This window comes from Globicephala melas, chromosome 9, assembly GCF_963455315.2.
Source record: "Globicephala melas chromosome 9, mGloMel1.2, whole genome shotgun sequence".
Lineage (NCBI taxonomy): Eukaryota > Metazoa > Chordata > Mammalia > Artiodactyla > Delphinidae > Globicephala > Globicephala melas.
In genome coordinates this window covers 54549272-54570655 of record NC_083322.1, presented here as the reverse complement: position 1 = coordinate 54570655, position 21384 = coordinate 54549272, and the positions used below count along the sequence as shown (strand labels likewise).

General features: G+C 37.7%; 1 protein-coding gene and 1 pseudogene across 5 annotated transcripts in view; one reads left to right on the top strand and one right to left on the bottom strand.

Moving 5' to 3' along the window:
- The window catches only part of MTERF1 (mitochondrial transcription termination factor 1), a 606108-nt gene that overhangs the window by 445649 nt on the left and 139075 nt on the right, over positions 1-21384 (top strand). The gene's annotated exons all lie outside the window — the stretch shown is intronic.
- On the bottom strand, positions 15130-15453 carry LOC115853718 (cytochrome b5 pseudogene; annotated as a pseudogene).

Sequence of the window (21384 nt, the reverse complement as noted above, 5' to 3'; positions counted from 1 at the left end):
GTCCTCATGCATGACTGCCTTGAGGCGGCTCTCATTTGAACTTAAAGATTATGAGATGTTTGCTTACAAATCATCAGTTCAAGAACAGGATGGGAGAGGTTATGTTTATGTTTAAAAAATCTGATTATCAAAGGTAAGAAGTTTCATTTTTCAAGAAAATGAAAACACTTTTTTTTTTTTTGCAAACAATACCAGAGTGAAATTATTCTAAGATAACATCTTAGGCAAAGACTCCTAAGAACGCTTTTTATTTTCTAGATTAAAAAAAAAAGATCCTACACACCCAACATTCCTCTCTATGCCTAAGAAATTAATTTCTCACTACTTTGGGTGATAGCAGCGAAAGTCATTCTGGGGTTAATCAAAAATTTTAAGACAAGGTATGTATGACATGGGAACACTGGTATATACAGGCCATGATTAACTAAGAAGTGTACATAAGTAACTAAGCTGTCCATTAAAAACTTAAAAAAAAAAGGCTGGAAATTTGGCAAAATCTGTGATTTAAAAGCAGTTGATGTTAGTTGTCTTCATTATTAATTTATCTGTTACGATGCATCAGAGAAATTCTCTCTGAATATATCCATTTTACAAGTTTATTGTGGATAAAATAGACCTAAATAAAGCTGCATATATTTAAGTGTACAATTTAATGTTTGTTGGATGTAAACATCCATGAAATCATCACCACAATCAGTATTGTGAATACATCTATCACCCCCAAAAGTTTCCTCATGCCTCTCTGTAATTCGTCCCTCCCCAGACAACCACGAATTTGCTTTCTGTCACTATAGATTCTGTTACAAGATTTTATATGAATGGAGCCATTCCATATCTACTCTCTTTTGTCTGGCTTCTTTCACTCAGCCTAATTATTCTGAGATTCATCTGTGTTGTTGTATGTATCAGTATTTTATTCCTTTTTATTATTATTTATCCCTTTTTATTCTACTTATTCCAGATATTTCTATTTATTTATTTAATTTCCTTTTATGGATATACCAGAGTTTGTTTATCCATTTATCTGTTGATGCTCATTTGAGATGTTTACAGTTTTTATTCATAAAGCTGCTATGAACATTTATGTACAAATCTTTGTATAAACATATGATTTCTTTTCCCTTGAGTTGTAGTTAAGTGTACATTTAAATTTTTAAGAAACTGCCAGTTTTCCAAAGCAGTTGTACCCTTTCTCACTTCCACCAGCAGTGTATGAGATTTCTGGCTCCTTCTTATCCTCCCCAGTACTTGGTACAGTCAGCTTCTTTCAGTTTTAACCCTTCTAATGCGTGTGAAGTGATATCTCATTGTGGTTTTGGTTTTTTTTCTGCGGTACGCGGGCCTCTCACTGTTGTGGCCTCTCCCGTTGCGGAGCACAGGCTCCGGACGCGCAGACTTAGCGGCCATGGCTCACGGGCCCAGCCGCTCCGCGGCATGTGGGATCTTCCCGGACCGGGGCACGAACCCGTGTCCCCTGCATCGGCAGGCGGACCCCCAACCACTGCGCCACGAGGGAAGCCCTCTCATTGTGGTTTTGATTTGCATTCTCCTGATGGATAATGATGTTGAACTTCTTTTCATGTTTTTATTTGGCATCAATATTTCTTCTTCAGTGAAGTGTCTGTTCAAATTTTACCAGTTTTCACTGGGTTGCTTATCTTGTTAATTAGTCATGAGTTCTTTATATAGCTTAGACACAATTCCTTTGTCAGATATATATCTCGTAAATATTTTCTTCTAGGCTGTGGCTTTCATAACAATGCTGTTTGAAGAGCAAAACTTTTGACTTTTGATACAGTCTCATTTACTGATTTTTTTCTTTTGGGGTTGTGCTTTCAGTGTCATGTTTTAAAGTCTTTACCAAATTCAAGGTCGCTAAGATTTTCTCCTATGTTTTCTTCTAGAAGTTTTATAGTTTTAGCTCTGACATTTAGGACTATGAGCCACGTTGAGTTAAATTTTATGTGTGATATCAGTTAAGAGTCAAGGTATATTTTATTTCTTTTTTGCATAAGGCTACCCAGTTGTTCCATCACTTATCCTCAGTGGACTGTGGTTTCCTCATTTGTAAAATGGGATTACGTCTTCCATCTCGAAAGTTTGTTGTGGAAACTAAATAAAACAATACATGTACAGTGCCTAGGACCTGATAGGCACTTAATAAATATAATTTCCTTCCTATACCCCTCCCAAAAAAAAACTCTTAAAAAAAACCTATGGAATACTACTCGCTGTGTATTAGAAAATGATTTATCACTTAGTACAAGATTTAATTAAAGATACGAGCAAAGAATTAATAGACTCTTGAAAGTTTGGTGCTAGAAAGGTTTTCAAAGCTTATTTCATCCAACCCTGTCCTTTCAAGATGGAGAACATGAAACCTGAGGGCTGACATGATTCACCCAAGGTCATTCACCGAGATGGTGGCAAAGATGGGCTAGAACCCAACCCCTTAGCCCTCATCTCAACTCTTACTCATCATTACTTAATTGAAAGGTGGGCTACAAACAAATTTTTCAGAGTGAAAAATCACCACATACATTGAAATAGAACAGTTTTAAAAGAGACATATAGGACTTCCCTGGTGGCGCAGTGGTTGAGAGTCTGCCTGCCGATGCAGGGGACACAGGTTCGTGCCCCGGTCCAGGAGGATCCCGCATGCCGCAGAGCGGCTGGGCCCGTGAGCCATGGCCGCTGAGCCTGCACGTCCAGAGCCTGTGCTCCGCAACGGGAGAGGCCACAACAGTGAGAGGCCAGCGTGAAACATATAGTAATTTCCTCACAAAATTATTACTAATTACATCTAATAGCCTGAAAGTGTTAACACACAATCTTCTATCCAACAAAATTGAATTCATTATAGGTGGCTATTAAAATATTTGGGAATAAGTGTTAGGAGTAGATTCACAACATTATTGAGAGTTTTTTTAATGAATAAAAAAGGAAAATATTTATATATTTGGCTATGTGAAAATTAAAAATTTTGCCTGACAGAAGACATCATAAATTAGAATTTTAAAAAATGAGACAAATTAGAAAAAAGTGGCAAGCTATATTAAGAGCTTGATTGATACACTTAATATATGATGAGCTGTCACGGATCCAGGGAAAACATGAAGACCCCAGCAGAATTTAGGCAAGGGGTACATACAAGTCCCAGATAAACACACATAACCATTAAGCAGAAGGAAAGAGTCTCAACCGACTAACATTTAAAGATCATATCTGAAAAAATGAGATACATATTTACGTCAGAGATCGCCAAAAATTTGAAAAGAGTAATAATACCCCACACCTTGGTGAGGGTGTGGAAAAAGGGCCCCTTTCATGTATGCTGTTGCTGTGAGCCTAGTATTGACACAACTTTCTTGGAGGGCAATTTGGTAATTTCTATGAAAAATTCCATGAAATGATTGACCCAGAAATGCCATTGCCACGAATTTATCTTATAAAAATACCTACCCAAGTGCCTAAAGATATTTTTATTAAGACATACATTGCAGACTGGGTTGAATATCAAAAACTGAGAAACCAACAAAATGTCCACTCACCAATGAATTGTGCAAAAATAAATAGAGGGATGATGCATTTGTATGGCATGCTCTGCTGTTCTCAGAAGAATGAAGTTGCTCTATATATACCACCTGGAAAAGCGTCAATGATGTCAATGACGCATTAAGTGAAAAAGCAAATTGTAAAGATGTGTAGGCTGATCCTACTTTGTAAAAGCGGGGAAGGGAGAAATAGGTATTTGAATATGCACGGAAGAAAGCTTTACTCGGACTCCTTAGTTAAAAGTGACAGAATGAGGAGGATCTAGCATAAGCCAGAAGGAATTGTTTGGCTCCCATCACTGGGAACCCACAGGTACAGTTGGCCCAAGAGGTGGCTGGATCTGGGGGCTCAGGCAAAGTTCTCATTGTCTCCCACTGATTCTGCCTCCCTCCATGTTTCGTCTTCATTCTTTTTCATCCTAGACAGCCTCCTCCCTCATACAGCTCAAAAATATGGCCACTGGTAATCTAACTTCAGAGTAAGAGAATTTCTTGCCACGTCCCGCGGGAACCACAGATAGGACTCTGACATTTCCGTCCCACTCCTGTTAGGGATCAAGCCTTTTCCTGAAGCAATGACTTGGGTCGAGGGGCCAGGGCTCATTCTCAGCGGCAGGTGAAGCTCCTGATTCCATCTCTGGGAGCAGTGGGAGCACAAGTGTGGGCTCAGACTGGGGGCCAATGGTTCCCCACAGGGAGGACTTCTACTAAACAACCAGTATCTACTACACACTGGATATCTTTAATATTGAAAAATGCAAAGGTTGGGACTCCAGAAAATGGTATAAAAAACAAACAGCAAACCAGGAGTCCTATCTCACCTCTAATCAGGCGCCCTTTTCAAGATTTAAAAGAACAAAGACACACACACACAGAGGCACATTTTTCCATTATTTTGTCAAAATGTGGCATAGGTCTTTCTTGGCAACAAAGTAGTTAATTTCTTCTGGAAAGATACCGGGAAAGGAATTTTTACTGAAGAGGCTGATTCAACCTTTTCTGGGAGCAGAGACGCTTATATTTTGTGAGATAAGTGAAGGGAATGTAGAGGCCGGGGTGTGTGCTGAAGTGGCTCTGTGTGAGCTCGTCCTGGAGCCCCTCAGGGCAGGAGGACTGGAGGGTAAGGCCAGCCCCAGGCTTTCTGACAGCTTCTGAACGGGCGGTAAATGCCCCCAGAATGGATCTTTCTCTCCAGAAAGCAGTCAGTGCACTCTGTCTGTCACACTTGCTGCTGACTGCCTTCTCCCCATCAGCCCCCACTGCCACCCCCCAGCAGGTCCGTCAAAGAGAAACCAGGAATCAGGAATGCAAGACCTAACAGTTAAACCATTCACAAATCCTGCATCTGAGATAAATCAGATAGGAGCTATAATGAAGTTCCTGTATTTACTACCTTTGAATAAAAGATTTACTTTGCAAATTATAGGGTAAATAAGATTGCAGAGGAAAGGGGAAAGCTACTTTTCAAGCACCCTTCACTATTTCAGAAACAGCCATCAACAGGTAATCAACTGAAAAGCCAGTGACTAATGATAAATCACTGCTGTCTATTCAATCAAGTATTTTTTTTAAATCCTCTTCTACTGGACACTATGGCCTGGTTCCTCATTTCTGTGTATATCCTCGAGTAATTAAACAAAGTGTAATTCAGAATGTTTTACTAATTCAGATTACTGGAAAGTTTTTATTGTAGGATAGGTAAGACTCAGATGTGACGTCTGATATCAGCTGTGACGTCTGATATCAGGTGTGATTTCTGGCATAGTTATAGTGGTTAAGACTTTTGAGTCAGATCTGGTTCAAGTTCAGGTTCTATAACTTAATGCCATCTTGGGCAAGTTGCTTGCCTCTCTGAGCCTCAGTTCTCTCATCTATATAACTGGATAACCATACCCCTCTTATGAAATTGCTGTGAGGATTCAGTGAGAAGCTTAGCACATAGTAATCCATAAGTAAATATTAGCTTTAGTTTTTAATCTTTTTAGTCATGTATTGTGTTTTAAATGTAACTGACTCTCCTAGGTTCCCAAGACATTTCCTTTTTAAAGTTTTGATTTAGTGAGAACAGAATAGAGTGAGAACAGAATAGGGCTGGCTTTAAACACATGTTGGCCAAGGGCTCAGCTGTTCAGTACAATAGGTCATGTAGTATATGAAGGGAAAAAAGTCTATCATCTGAATCAATCTGTCAACTTTAGTTCATTGATTTTATAGGATTTGTGGATTCTTTCCTTAAGAGAGCAACCTTCACCATTATGTTCTACCTTTCCATTAACAGACAGATGAACAAATAAACAAACAAACAGACAAGCAAAATTCTCCTCCACAGAGTTAGGCAGTATTTTTATCCAGCCTTGGGAGAGTCCACCAGCACAGATGGTTCCCATTTCAATAACTAGTGTAGGGCACTTGCAGGCAGTGTTTACCCACAGACAGCACTGAGTGATGAGCTAGGAAATTGTGAGGCAGGTCAAGCAACTCCGATCAAGTGAAGTGACAAATTGGGAAACAATATTTGGCACACTTGTAACAAGCAAAGGCTATAAAATACTAATATCAGAATGTAAAAATATAAAAGAGACTCTACCAATCAATCAGAAATGCCAAACAATCCAAAAGAAGAATGATAGTAGGTTAGTCTCTGCCAAGTCACAAAAGAAATTCAAAAGGTTAAGAATTTATGAGAAGCTGAGCCTCATCAGGAATCAGAGAAATTCGAATGAAACCAATAGTGGCTCACCATTTTTGATTATCAGACTTGCAAAAGTTAAAAACAATGATAAATACCTAATGTTGAGGATTTCAAGGAATGGATATTCTCTTAAATTACATGTTTTTTCTATTGCTGCAGTTACAAATTGCCACAAACTTAGTTGCTTAAAACAACACAAATTTATTACCTTATGTTGATTAGAAGTCCAATAAGAGTCTCACTGGGCTAAGATCAAGGTGTCAGACGGGGCTGCATTCCTTTCTGGCACCTCTGAGGAGGATCCATTTCCTTGCTTTTTCCAGCTTGTAGAGGAAACCAGCATACCTGGACTCCTTCTTCCATCTTTAAACACAGCAATGTTGCATTTTCTTTGATCATTCTTCTGCTATAGTCACATCTCTCTCTGACCACAGCTGGGAAAGATTCTCTGCTTTTAAAGATTCATGTGATTAGGTTGGACCCAATCAGATAATCCAGGATAATCTCCCCATCTCAAGGTCTTTAACCTTAGTCACATCTACAAAGTCCCTTTTGCCAGATAAGGTAACATATTCCCAGGTTCTCAGAATTAGGACGTGGACATCTTTGGGAGGGAGCATATTCTGCCTATCATATTAATGGTGATAGTCTAATCTATTTGAAGGAGAGTTTGGAAGTACAATCAGCCCTCCGTATTCACAGATTTCTGCATCTGTAAATTCAACCAACCTCGAATTGAAAATATGCGGAAAAAAATTTTAATTTCAGAAAATCCAAAACACAAAATTTGACTTTGCCACACTGGCAACTATTTATATAGCATGTACATTGTATTTACAACTATATACATACCATTTACATTGTATTAGGTGTTATAAGTAAACTAGAGGTGATTTAAAGTATATGGGAGGATATGCCTATGTTATATTCAAATACTACACCATTTTTTATAAGGGACTTGAGCATCCACAAATTTTGGTATCCTGATGGGTCCTGGAGCAAATCCCCCATGGATACTGAGGGACAACTGTGTATGCAAACCTACTAACGCAGAAATTTGACTTTTGATTATCTATCCTACAGAAAACTTGCACATTTGTATGGAAGTGTATGTCCAGAGACGTTCATTGCAGCATCATTTATGAAAGCAAGAGATTAAAACAAATGAAATACACCTCAAAAAAGGATTTTTAAGTAAATTATGTCTGTGTTAGCAGGTAACAGTTAAAAATACAAATACAGGCAGATCTCTATGTGCTGATATGAAAATATCCCCAGAACATATGGTTAAGTGAAAAAAAGAAAAGAAAAAAAAAACCAAAACAAGTTGAAGATATACTAAAATAAACATTTAAATGGAACCTTATAGTTTAAGAATTTTTTAAATGTCTGGAAGGATCCTCACTAAAACTTTGAGAAGTAGAGTGAAATTGAGGATAGAGGATGGAGGAGATATTCACTTTATCTTTCTTGATAAGCAGATAGATGATAGATAGATAGATGATAGATGAACGATAGGGTTATCTATATTTATCTCTGTAATGTTTGAATTTTCACAGGAGTGTATTCACATTTACTTGTATTTTTTAAAAATATTGTTTAAAATCAAAGTGCACTGGACTTTGGCTAAGTCATGAACATAGCTACAAGATGTACGCTACTCACAAGGCTTGAGTTCACTGGTCTGTAAATTTAGGGGGTTGAACACAAAGACTCTAAATTCCACCTCTAGATTTAATAAGTAGATATAGCAAAACATTTTAACTCAATTTAGTAGTATTTTGGTCATCTGGGAAAAGGAAAGCAATAATTACTTTATTGATTTTTAAAATCATGCCCTATGGGCTTCCCTGGTGGCGCAGTGGTTGAGAGTCTGCCTGTCAATGCAGGGGACACGGGTTCGTGCCCCGGTCCGGGAAGATCCCACATGCCGCGGAGCGGCTGGGCCCGTGAGCCATGGCCGCTGAGCCTGCGCGTCTGGAGCCTGTGCTCCGCAACGGGGGAGGCCACAACAGTGAGAGGCCCGCGTACTGCTAAAAAAAAAAAAATCATGCCCTAAATTTTCTGGAATGACCTTGACTTTAAACATTTAAAATTTTTGATTCTGTAAATATATTAGTACTTGTCAAATTGTGTGACTAAATTTGGATTCAGAAAATATTATCTCCACAGGTATTCTAGTACACTGCTAGTGGTAATGTAAATTGGTACGTTCTTTCTAAAAAGCAAATCACAATAGTCGAAAGCTTTAAAAAAGTTTGATCTTTGACCTAGTAATCCCACATGTAGACCTTTATTCTAAGAAAAAAATTAAAAGCAATCTAAATGTCCAAAAATATAGAAATGGTTCAATAAATTAAGTTGTATGTGCAGGGGACATTATTATACAGCCATTGAAAATATCTCAAAGAAATATTAATAACCAGGGAAATTTACAATTAACTATTGAGTGAAAAAATATAGAGAGACATGTATATATATCCTGTCCACTATATAGGTTTTATTCATTGGGCCTAGAATAAAGATTGGAAGGGAATGTACCAAAATGGTAATGATGAGTGACTCTAGGTTGTGATATTTTAAATACTTCTAGGCAATTTTCAAGTATTACTTTTATAATCATTAAATAAAATTTATAATAATCTCTGTACTTATAAATTACAGTTAGCTCTTCAAATGAAAAATTTCACTAAGAGTTTATAGAAAAATCACTAATTCTCTTTACATTTGAAAAATCGTCTTCTTTCTTCCTTCTGCTTGTTTTGGGTTTACTCTTCTGTTTCTTGTTTCCTAAGGTGGAAGGTTAGCTATAGATTTGAGATCTTTCTTTTTAAATATAAGTCTTTAGAGCTATAAATTTTCTTCTAGGCACTGACTTAGCTGTATCCCATAGTTTTCAACATGATGTATACTTTATCAAAGTAGTTTCTACTTTCCCTTATGATTTCACCTTTGACCCATTGGCTTTTTAGGAGTGTGTTTTTAAAAATTTCCATATAATTGTGAATTTTCCAAATTTCCTCCTAATATTTTTTTCTAATTTAATTCCATTGCAGTCAGAGAATATACTTTGTATGATTTCAGTCCTCTTTAATGTACTGAGACTTGTTTATGGCTAACATGTGGTCTATCCTGGAGACTGTTCCATGTGACTTTGAGAAGAATGTGTATTTTGCTGCTGTTGATTGGAATGTTCTATATATGTCTGATAGGTCTAGTTAGCTCGTTTATAGTGTTGGTCAAAGTCTTACATTTTCGTATTGACCCTCTGCCTATTCTGTCCTTCACTGGAAATGGGATGTTGAGGCCTCCCCAACTATGATTGCTGAATTGTCTATCTCCCTTCAGTTCTGTCCATTTTTGCTTATGTACTTTGGGTTCTGTTGTCAGATGCATATATGTTTATAATTGTTATGTCTTCCTGACAGATTGACCATAGATTGAAACTTTTATAATATTTTTTATGTCTGGTAACAGATTTTGTCTTAAAGTCTATTTTTTCTTTCTGATGTTAATATAGCCACTCCAGCTTTCTGTTGGTTATTGCTTGCATGGTGTAGTTTTTCCATCCAATCTGTTTGTATCCTTGAGTATAAAGTGTGTCTTCTGTAGGCACCAAGCAGTTGGATTATTTTTTTAAATCTGTTCTACTTCTAGCTTTTTTTTTTCTTTTACATCTTCATTGGAGTATAATTGCTTTACAATGGTGTGTTAGTTTCTGCTTTATAACAAAGTGAATCAGCTATACATATACATATATCCCCATGTCTCCTCGTTCTTGTGTCTCCCTCCCAATCTCACCCCTCTAGGTGGTCACAAAGCACCGAGCTGATCTCCCTGTGCTTTGAAGCTGCTTCCCACTAGCTATCTATTTTACATTTGGTAGTGTATATATGTCCATGCCACTCTCTCACTTCGTCCCAGCTTACCCTTCCCACTCCCCATGTCCTCAAGTCCATTCTCTACATCTGCGTCTTTATTCCTGTCCTGCCCCTAGGTTCTTCAGAACCATTTTTTTCCCCTAGATTCCATATATATTTGTTAGCATACTGTATTTGTTTTTCTCTTTCTGACTTACTTCACCCCTACCTCTAGCTTTTAATTGACATGTTTAATCCATTTGTATTTAATGTAATTACTGACAAGGTAGGATTTAGAGCTGCCGTTTTCTATTTGTTTTCTATGTCTTATCTTTTTTATTCTTTGGCTGATCTGTCACTGCTTTCTTTTGTGTTAAATAGATATTTTTTAGTGTGCCATTGTTGTCTATTTTACTGTATTTTTGGAGTTAGTTTCTTAGTGGTTGTCCTGGGGATTACAATAAACATCTTAACTTAAAATAGTCTAGTTTAGATTAATACCAGACTAATTTTAATAGCATAAAAAACCTTGGCTCCAATACAGCTCCATTTCAGTTCTCAACCCTTCCTGTGTGAGAATAGCTTTTGGAGGGATATTCATTGTTTCCTTTCTGCTAGTAAGCACTGGTTATGTCTCACTTTAACTAATGGGTATGTCTTAAAGAATTCCTAATTTCTAGTTAGGGGTGAAATGAAGAGATAAAGTAACCATATTAGCCATGTAAGCAGAGAACATGGCACCTCCAGTTCACATAGGAGATTTTGAAGGAGGCATCCCCATTCACTGAGCTTTCTCAGTTTTCATTTGGCAGCTCATAAAGTGATTTTATGTGCAACTGAAAAAATGTAAAACCATTTCCCACGTGCTTTAAAAAAACTATAATGCATTTTCAAATACAAAGGGCTATAGGGAGATTTCCTGACAAGCTTGAATAAAGGTAGGAATTTCAATTTTTTATGAGATTCTTTAAGCACTGAGTCTAAGGCAGCAGTAGCTCACTCTTGCTAGCTATGAACGCATTGTAACTCCCAAGCTGAAGAGAGGTAAATGAGCATTCCAGGGTCTGCAAAATGAAAAAAATACATTTGCAGTTCATGTGTCACAGAAACAATTATTCTTCAAGTTTTATCATCAGGAAGTGAGAAAGGCAAATCACCCTGTATATATACATTCACAAACATACATTTATATAATGTATAACACATCTCTTTGTATTGCAATGATATTTAGCCATGGCTTGTATACAGTAGTTTCCATATGGTCTTTCAAACCATGTGCATCAGTTCAACTCAAAATAGCTTGGTGTTGGTGTTAGGCAGATCTGAACTTGAGTCATGGTGTTGCCACTCACTCCCAGTGTGACTTGATACTTCATCTCTTAATCATTTAATCTCTTTATGACTCAGTTTCTTCAACCAAAAATATTGACTTAAATTTGGTACCCACCTCACAGAGCAACTGAGATGATGAATCAATGTGATTAGCTATTGCTAATAATATAAGTATTAATTAAAAATAATAACAGAAACTATTTTGAGCACCTGCTACATGCAAACCAAGGTATTAGGGCCTAAAGACAAATGGTAGATGGAATATATTGAACCCATGTGATTCAAATATGCTTCAAGCTAAGTCTGAGAAACAAGAAATAATGACATACAGAATGCTGATATAAATCAAAGCAAATCTCAATGGAATTTCTAGGAGAATTGGGGACAATAGGATTAAAGTAGAAATAGAATTGGCATTGGAATGTGTCTACTTAACGTCTTCAACATACTGATTAAAATAGCTCCTTTTTTTTTTGGCAAATCTTCACTGAATTTGTACTTTCTTCAATACCCTGAAGAAGTTCTATTAGTATTGATTGGTCTTTGAGTTCAATAATAGATTACCTTCATTTTTTACAACTTAAGGTTTTTTAAAAATTATATTTATAAATGTTTGTAAAGTAAATTATGATTTAAATGGTTCTGAATGAGTTTCATGCTTTCTAGTCATCACATTTTGTTCATTTCACTCCTTACTTAAAATATATTCCCATCTCTTATCTGTCAACTCAAATCCTATCCAGTCTTTCAGAATCATCACCAATACCACTTCTTTTCTGAACCTTTTTGACAAATCTGGGTTTTCATCTGGAGCATAGAGTTCAGCAAGGCTTTTAATTTTTTTTTCAGAGATGGAAAAGTGGCCATTTAAAAGTAGTTTTTGGTTTTATAGGAAAACTTTTTATTTTGATAAAGAATTCTAACATGCATTTTGATTATGCAAAAGTAAAGCCAAAACGCTACTCTGGAATGGGGACACTAGGGGCCATAAGTAGCCAAACTACTTTGCACAAAGATGTCAATATTTGACTTTACCATGGCAAGACTTACATCTTGTATAAATTAGCTTTTGCCACAATAATGGTGCATAACAAACAACCTCAAAACACAGTGACTGAAACAAAAGTTCTTTATTTTCACAGATCTGTGAGTCACCTGGGTTCGTTTTGCTTCACATTGCAGATCTGCAAATCTGGGTCTTTCCCTCATGTCTTTCATCCTCCTTGGTCCCATTGGGCTCTTCAGGACACATTCTTCTCATTGTGATGGCAAAGGCACAAGGGCAAAGCCCAACATAAATACTTTTCAAGCTAATTTTTGCATTGCAGCTGCTAACATCCTACAACCCAAAGCAAAACACATGTCCGAGTCAAAGTCAAGAGGCAGAGACTTTAGTAGAAGAGAATATAAAGCTATAAGGCAGAGGGTGTAGATACAAGAAGTGGTGAAGAATTGGATCCAATAATTCAATCTATCAGATATCTCCATAAAGATATCAATTGAAACTGAGTGAGGGATTTGGGATTTGGAGTTCCACTTGCTGGACCAGGGAAAGGAGAGCAGAAGATAAACAATCTTCACAATGCAAGAACAGGTGGGAATTAATGAGAGAGTTGGCTGTGACCATTTTGTGATACCCAAGTTCCTTGGCAGAGTCCCTTAAATGTTACTGCTTGATAGTAACTGGGTTGGGGAAATTAAGACAGGCCCATGAGCAAAGCAGAGTCAGGAACATTGGATAGACGATCTAGTTTTGGAATGATTGTAGAATTCGTCTGCAATAAGATGCCTGGCCATGAAGACAAGCAACAATGAGAGAGAATTGTGGGAAATAAGAGTTTTCCTCCAGGGTTTTTAGAAATATTCAATGTGGGCAACCCAGCGAACACTAAACTTTCTGCTAATATGGACGTATAGAGTCTGCTGTTTGAGATATCACAGTGGTATAATAACTGTGAAGCAAGACATGCCTAATTCAAGCAGCTTTACAAGTGATATTATTAATTATAACTTGTCTATTTTAGATTAGACTAAGTTTTAGTCACTTACTGGACCTCTTAGCCCAAACTCATTTATTTGGATGCAAAAGTAAGTAACATATCCCTGTAGGCTTAAGTCATATGTCTCATGATCACTTATATATCTCTTATCATTTACGCAGTCCATACATATGAAAGCCAAGCTATATACAAGATAAACAGCTATGTAAAACAAAGTTTCTAATTTCAAATTATCAGTCCAAATAAAGTGATAACACTATAAGACAGAAGATACAAAGTCTATAGATATTTTGAAGAGACAGGCACTATTCAGTGAAAATCTTGACGTATAAAAGTTTAAAACAAACCTGATCGTAGTAAAAATCCCTTAATGTTTTTATTTTTCTATTTAAAAAAATTTTTTTTTTGTTCCAGGCTTATGTTTATTAAAATCTAAACAAAGGATTCCTCTGCAAGGTACTTTCCCATGTGATAGAGTCAGCTGCCCCACTGCCCCCCTACATTCGCTCTAACTTCCAGTGACAAAAAAGGCAGAGGGTGATACATGTCATTGATTATAAAAATCTATGCTCTGTAATTTAAACAAATTCCTTTCCAATGTGTTTAGTTATTTCTGAATAACTCCATGGCTCATCAGTCGGCTAGCAGGCCAATGGACAATCATAGCTAACTACAAAGTACTTCAAGTCTATAAATTCATCTCTCAAGTTTCAACATTTAAAGAAAAAAGCACTGGGCAGAGAATAATAAACAAATAAGGGATGACTGAACCAGTCCACTGAATCAGTCCACACCAAAGTTCTTCATGGCCCAACACGAGAGCTAAATTTCTTCAAAAATCAGATTCCAAATGTCCCACAATCTCTTTCAAATATGTGTTTTTACAAATTAGGGAATCAACATTTCTTTATAGGAGCATGTAAACAGTTTTCAGCTCTGAAGGAGGAGTCTGTAAAACCTGAGAAACTGTATAACTGAGAATCTCTTCAGAATGACATGTTTAAGGTGAGAGAAGGGACAGTGGTAATGTTCTCTCATGGTTCACAGGCTTTTGTTGATGTTGCTGGTGTTTTTAATCAAAGAAAAGATAGAGTATCTTTTCTAGGTCTTGCAGGCCACTTTCTCTTTCTATCATCTATATGATTGTTCAAGTAGAACAATTACTAGAAATCTTTAAGCTATTATTTCTGGGCCTTCCTTAATTTCCTTGGGGAAAAAAAAAAAAAAAAAACGACACCGGAAACATGCAATACCTGATTATTCAATTAGATGAAGCAGCACAAGAAGAGATCCAAGGACGTCCCTGCTCACATCAGACAGACAACTTGGATCTGAAAGATTAACACATTAAATGACCGCCAAATAATCAGATTCCAAACATTAAAAACAATTACATATCAAATAGACAGCCAAACATGGTGGTATGTTTTAAAAGATTGTGCCCACAATAAGCAAATGACATAGTGGTGGAACATCAAAACAAAGCTGATGGATAAAAAGGCACACACTAAAAGTTCAGGAGTAGAAAGAATAGTTCTTTTTGGTTTGTTTTGTGTCTAATGTAGGAGGAAAGGAAAACAGGTGTGTTCAAATCATTTTCAGGTGAAGGGTTCAGTTGAAGCAGTTAACGGTGGCTTTCTTTCTCCCCGGACCAAAGCAGTCTTTTCTTTCACTGGCTTCTGAGAACATGTTTAGTGTTCCGATGTGTAGGAGTGATACATCAGGGCTATAACCAGTGCTGAGATAGCTAGGATCACCCAATTGGTCCACCAGCTGGAATTAGAATCCATAGTAGTAATAAGAGTTTCCGAAGACTTGGTTATCTCTGACCTGTCATCCAGATGCAGCTCCCCAGTGATAATTTTGGACAATTTTGGACAATTCTCAAGCATCTCAAAAATTTGCAAATCGTACACCTTGTAATGCAGGATCAGCCAGATGCTCTTGCTGTGGTTGTGTTTCTGGATCTCTTCCAGGCTGTAGTACTTCACGGCTTTGTAGGACTCCTCGGCCATTTGGGAGCGCTGCGAGCCTCGGGCCCTAAAGGGAGCAGCGGAGCCGAGCCGGGCGGAGTACAGCCGGCGTCTCCGCGAACTTGTCTCGGGACATTCCCTGCGGCCCGGCTCCGTGCCTGGGCCCCCTTAATGTTTTTAAATGGACAATGACAATCAGTAAATAGCTGGCTCAGCATTCAAAATGTTAAGTACATAAGCCAAGCGTACATCATCTAGATGTTAGAATCCACCGTGAGACTCCCAATGAAGAATATACCACAGAACCCCAAAGCAGTTAAATATGCCCATTCACTTATATATTTGTTCAAAAACTAATCACAGAGCTCTTACTATGTGCCAGACAAGCACGAAGGAAGTAGCAGTGAACAAAGTAGACAAGGGCTCTGCCTTCTTTCCAGTTGGTTGAGAGAAAAGACAAAAAAATCAGCGAGCAAACAAATAAAATGAACAAATCCATTCTGGAAAAACCTAATTGCTACAAATAAATTAAAGAAGGGTGCTATGATGGAGCATGAAGCTACTTTCTATCAGGTTGTCAGGGAAGGCCTCTCTGAAAAGTACCCTTTGGACTGCGACCTAAATGGAGCTAATTGTGCAAAGATGATCTGGGGCAAAAGTACTACAGGCAGAGGGAATAGCAACTGCAAAGGGTCTTAACTGGGTGTGATGTTGGCAATAGGAAATATTAGCTCTTAACATTTCTTTCCTTTCACTTCTTGCTTAGTTTAATAAAATCAGTTTTTAATCACTCATAATACTGGAGAAAGTCAATGACTCTATTAGCTCAAGACTCATTATATTCATTAGTATTTTTAGATTTGTAGTAGATTTTGTAAACACTAGAAAAAGACGATGTTTGACATTTTGTAAATTTAATATATATATTTAAAAGTCCAAAATATATGAAGAATTCATACAACTCAATAGCAAGAAAACAATCAGATTGAAAAATGGGCAAAAGATCTGAATAGACATTTTTCCAAAGACATACAGCTGGCCATGAAAAGATGCTCTACATCACTACTCATCAGGGAAATACAAATCAAAACCACAATGACATATCACCTAACACCTGTTAGAACAGCTATTATCAAAAAGACAAGAAATAACATGTGCTGTCAAGGATGTGGAGAAAAGAGAACCCTTGTGCACTGTTGAGGAGGATGTAAATTACTGCAGTCACTATGGAAAACAGTATGGTGATACCTCAAAAAATTAAAAATAGAACTACCATATGATCCAGCAATTCTCCTACTTCTGGGTATTTATCCAAAGAAAAGAAAAACACTAATTCAAGAAGATATATGTGCCCTCATGTTCATTGCAGAATTATTTACAATAGCTAAGATATGGAAACAACCTAAGCGTTCACTGACAAATTAATGGTTAAAGAAAATAATATTTATCTGTACACACACTATATATACACACATATACACAATGGAATGTTATTCAGCCATAAAAAAGAATGAAATCTTTCCATTTGTGCCAACATGGATGGACCTTGAGGGCATTATGCTAAGTGAAATAAGTCAGACAGAGAAAGACAAATACCATATGGTCTCACTTATATGTGGAATCTAAAAAAAAACTCAAAAACTGAACTCATAGACACAGAAAACAGATTGGTGGTTGCCGGAGGCCGGTGGTGGTAGTGGACTTGGGGGTGGGGGAGTAAAATGGGTGAAAGGGATCAAAAGCTACAAACTTCCAGTTATAAAATAAATAAGTCATGGCGATGTAACATACAGCATGGTGACTGTAGTTAATAATACTCTATTGCATATTTGAAAGTTGCCAAGAGTGTAAATCTTAAAAGTTCTCATCACAAGAAATTTTTTTTAACTATGTAAGGTAACTGATGCTAACTAGACTTATTGTGGTGATCATTTTGTAGTCTATGCAAGTATCGAATCATAACATTGTATACCTGAAATGAATACGTTATATATCAATTATTGGACCTCAATTAAAAATTTTTAAATAGAATAAAACTGTAGCATGAAATGTTACCTCTGAAAAACTAGGGAAGCTGTCTCACTATTCCATCTTGTTTACTCTTGCGTTTCATAATTTTTCACTTCACACTCGGGCTAGCCAACATCACCTCTTCACCCAGGAAAAACAGCCCCAGCGGAACCTTCCCTCCTTCACTTTCTTTCCCTAAACTTGCTATTCAGAGCACCTTCTTGAAGACTCCCCGGTGCTGGGAAGAAGAGGATGGCAGGATGGTAAAGAAATTATTCGGAAATGCGGACTTACCCCACTGGTGAGGTTGACCTCAAGCCTCCTCGTCCAGCTCTGATAGGACCACAGGCCGCTAGAACAGCTTCATTCAGGAGGTGTTCATCTTCCTTACAAAATGGAAAATGGGCTACAGCTCAGTAGTTTTTACCCTGTTTGTGAGAGCTGAAAGATCTGCTCTGGAAAGCCACAAAGTAGACACTGTATTTCTAGTGTGAAAGGATTTCAATCTAAAATGGAACCAGAGGATATAAAAAGAAGAATCTCACGCATGTGCCCTCAGGAAAATGAAACTTAGGAATTGAGAGACTGATTTCTTGTGAATGCCTGACTGACAGAAAACCAAAACTTCTCTTCTGACCAAGGAACATCCGCCAAGCATCTCTCCCCATCCTCAAGCGAATGAACTTACCACTTGGACTCTGTCTGGACGCACCCTCTTTGCACTCCTCACTCACAGATAGAGGCCACCCCAAACCTTCCACAGACTCACCTGCAGCTTGTTGTCGTTGGCATTTCCTGAATTGCATTTCCTCTGCTATTGCCAAATAAATTTGATTTCTGGTTATTCGAACTTGCCTCCGTTTACCTCTTTATTTAGGTTGACTCTGGATAATAATAGTACCTTGCACAAAGTGAGCATTCTACAAATATTCATTAAAGTAATGAATGAATGAATGAATGATTACACAATTCTATAGATCAGTGAAGAAATGTTCAAATAAAACATAGGACAATAATAAATAACTTCAGAGTTTTCATTGTTGAAGATTTATTTTTGCAACCTAGGGTTATGGTCACACTAGTTTCTGTCTTATACCAGATTTCCTGGCTTCATCCCTCTATTTAGGGCCAGCTCCATTAAGCTGAAACAGGAGGTTTAAACTAAAACATGTTAAAAGAAAATCCATAGTACTTTAAAGAAAAGTCCTTTCTCTAGCAGGCAAACATTTTAAGAATGTTAATTGGAACAAATTTTATATTGCAATCTTTTGTCACATTGTAAAATAATCCCTAAACAACTGCAGGGATTCTGTTGCTAAGAAGTCATTGCTGTTGGCAAAATTTAGGTGAAAAGAGAATAATTGTTGTGTTCTTTTGTTTAAGGGAATTGAATTGATTCTTGCATATGTAAAAAGATGACAGATTCTTAAAAAAGTATGTACAGTTTAAAACTCAGTTATTTCCCAACTAAAGTTGGCAAAATGGTAGCCTAAGGGATTAGTCAATTTATAATCAACCATTCTCATTCATGGATTCATTAACTATATAAGGAAAATGCATAGTCTTAATGTGTTAGATCCTAGTAAGTTTTGAAGACTTGATTTAATACCAGATCCTTTGATGCAATTCAATCGAGTTAAAATTCTACACCACTTTGCTCCTGCTCTCAAGAGCCGATTGTCCAATTTTCAGGAATTTTGTGAACCAGTTGTAAAAACACGCATTATTATTAACAAGATTTTAAAAACTTACAGTTAAATTAAACATAAAACAAAGGTGATAAATGCTCAAAACTCATCAGTTCCTAGTGATTTTACTGTTATTTGTGCTCTTGAGGTTATTTACATCTATTGTATATGTATGGCAGAAATATATGTAATGGGATGCTAATGAACAGCTTTTCTCAACTCCATGTTCAGTGATGTCACACTGAAAGTGGCCATGGTGGAAGTATTTATCCCATAGAAATGAGAGAATCAGGGCTTAATTTATTGTTTTCTTGGTTGTCCAGAAAGAGAAAGTGATGGAGAAAATAATAATGACGAGCAATAAGCTTAAAAGTGTGTCCAAGAAATACATGGGAGAGCCAATTGTTAGACCTTTACCAGAACACACTGAAGCTAAGGATTAAGATTTCAGGTGCATTAACCTAGAAGTCCCATCCCATGTGTCAGGGTCCATTCTCTAACAGTGAAAGTCCTGACCTTGGGATAGAAGACCACACTTGGTTGGGAGTTTATATTCATTGGAGCTTGTCTGCTTTTACAATTAAGTCTTAATCCTGTGGCTCAGCTTTTTATACTGTTCCACTGCAAGAAATGGGAGATTCTTTATATGCTACCAAGGAGCCCCCTTGGCTTTCAAACTTGACTTTTAATTGCTGAAAAATTGCCCTCAGCATTTAAAAAAAAAAATCTTTTCCCGAGTGTTAATTGAGCTTAGCAATAATTACCACTCAATTCCAAAGTCCTTATAGATATGATTGCTCCCATACTTCTCAAATGCCTATACAATGTGCCAATTAATGAATTTATTTTTCACTAGTATACCATCCTGATTCACCATCAATATAAGTTTTAACAATTGCACTGCTACCTAGTGTGAGAGACGTACCACATACCATCCATGTTGGAGTCCTCATTCCCTGTCAGTTGGCAGGTGGTTTGCTTCCAAAATTCCATTTAAGCATCTATCTTCTCAGTGCTACTCCTGACCCCATCTCAGGTGGGGTTCCCCAGAAAGCAGACTATGAGACAGAGCTTAGCAGACAGCATGTCAAATAAAGAGTGTTCCTGAAATCCACACCTGTGGAAAGGAGTGGAAGGAAGCAGAACTGGGCAGAAGGTAAAGCGAAGCTCTGATATAGTCTCAAGGAAGGCTTCAGCCAGCCCCATGGAAAGGTCTGGAACTTAGGTGGCCCTTCAGAGTTGTCCCAAGGCGGAACATGACATCCAGGCCTTTATACCCCTGCACTGATCAATCTTTGAGGGTGGGAAGAAGAGGTGACCTCGTGCAATTTTCTAAGCTATAGTCAACCTCCCATGAGAGCTGTCTTTTGGCAGTAGTCTTCACTCCTGAAGACGAATCTGAGTGGCAAAGCACAGCACCTGCCACAGTGCCTACTATGTGCCTGGCACTATTCTAGATGCTGGGGGTACGAACAATAAACAAATCAGTAAGAAAACATGTAGCATGGCAGATGGTGATGAGTGTTATAAGGAGAAATAAAGCAGAGTCACTCAGCTCCAGCCACACCACATCCATGATGTTCTTCAAACCCACTATGTGTGTTTCCATTCCAAAGACATTGCTCTTTCCTCTGCTTGGAATGTTCTTCCTTCCTACAACTTAAGACCTCTCTCCCTTTAGGTATTGGCTCAATGCTACCTTCTCAATAAACCGTTGTCTGACCATTCTATTGAAAATTGCAGTATTCCCCCAACATACACACATCTCAGCATTCTCTACCTTCCTTTCCTCACCTGTCAGTTTTCTCTGTTTTCCTGAAAAAACCTGTATTCTGCTCCCCTGGCTGCCTACTGCCCTTCTGAAGCCCGAGCATCCTTGGTGGGACCTTGGTAAAATATTTCTTTTCTTTTCCTTTATTTTTTCCCAAACAAGTACCATAGTACTGTTCAGGAATGAGAATGGCTACTCTGCTCGGTTCCCCTATCCCTCACTCCTGCCCATTTCCACCCCCGCCCCCTCCACTAAAGGACAGAGTAATTCTTCTCAACACTGAAAATCAACTGGAGAAAAAAATCTAATAGGAAACTGATTAAAGCAGACGAGGAGGAAAAGATTTTAAATGGCTGCAGAGCAGTGTGCCCACACATGGCTGGTTTTCCATGAGCAGTTTTACTTCCCTCTTCTGCAGGAACCGCCTTTCCTTTGCAAAATCCTTCCAGGTGGGTTGAGCCCTGTTTCTGAGTGCCCCTGAACTAACGCACATGCTTGTTTAGT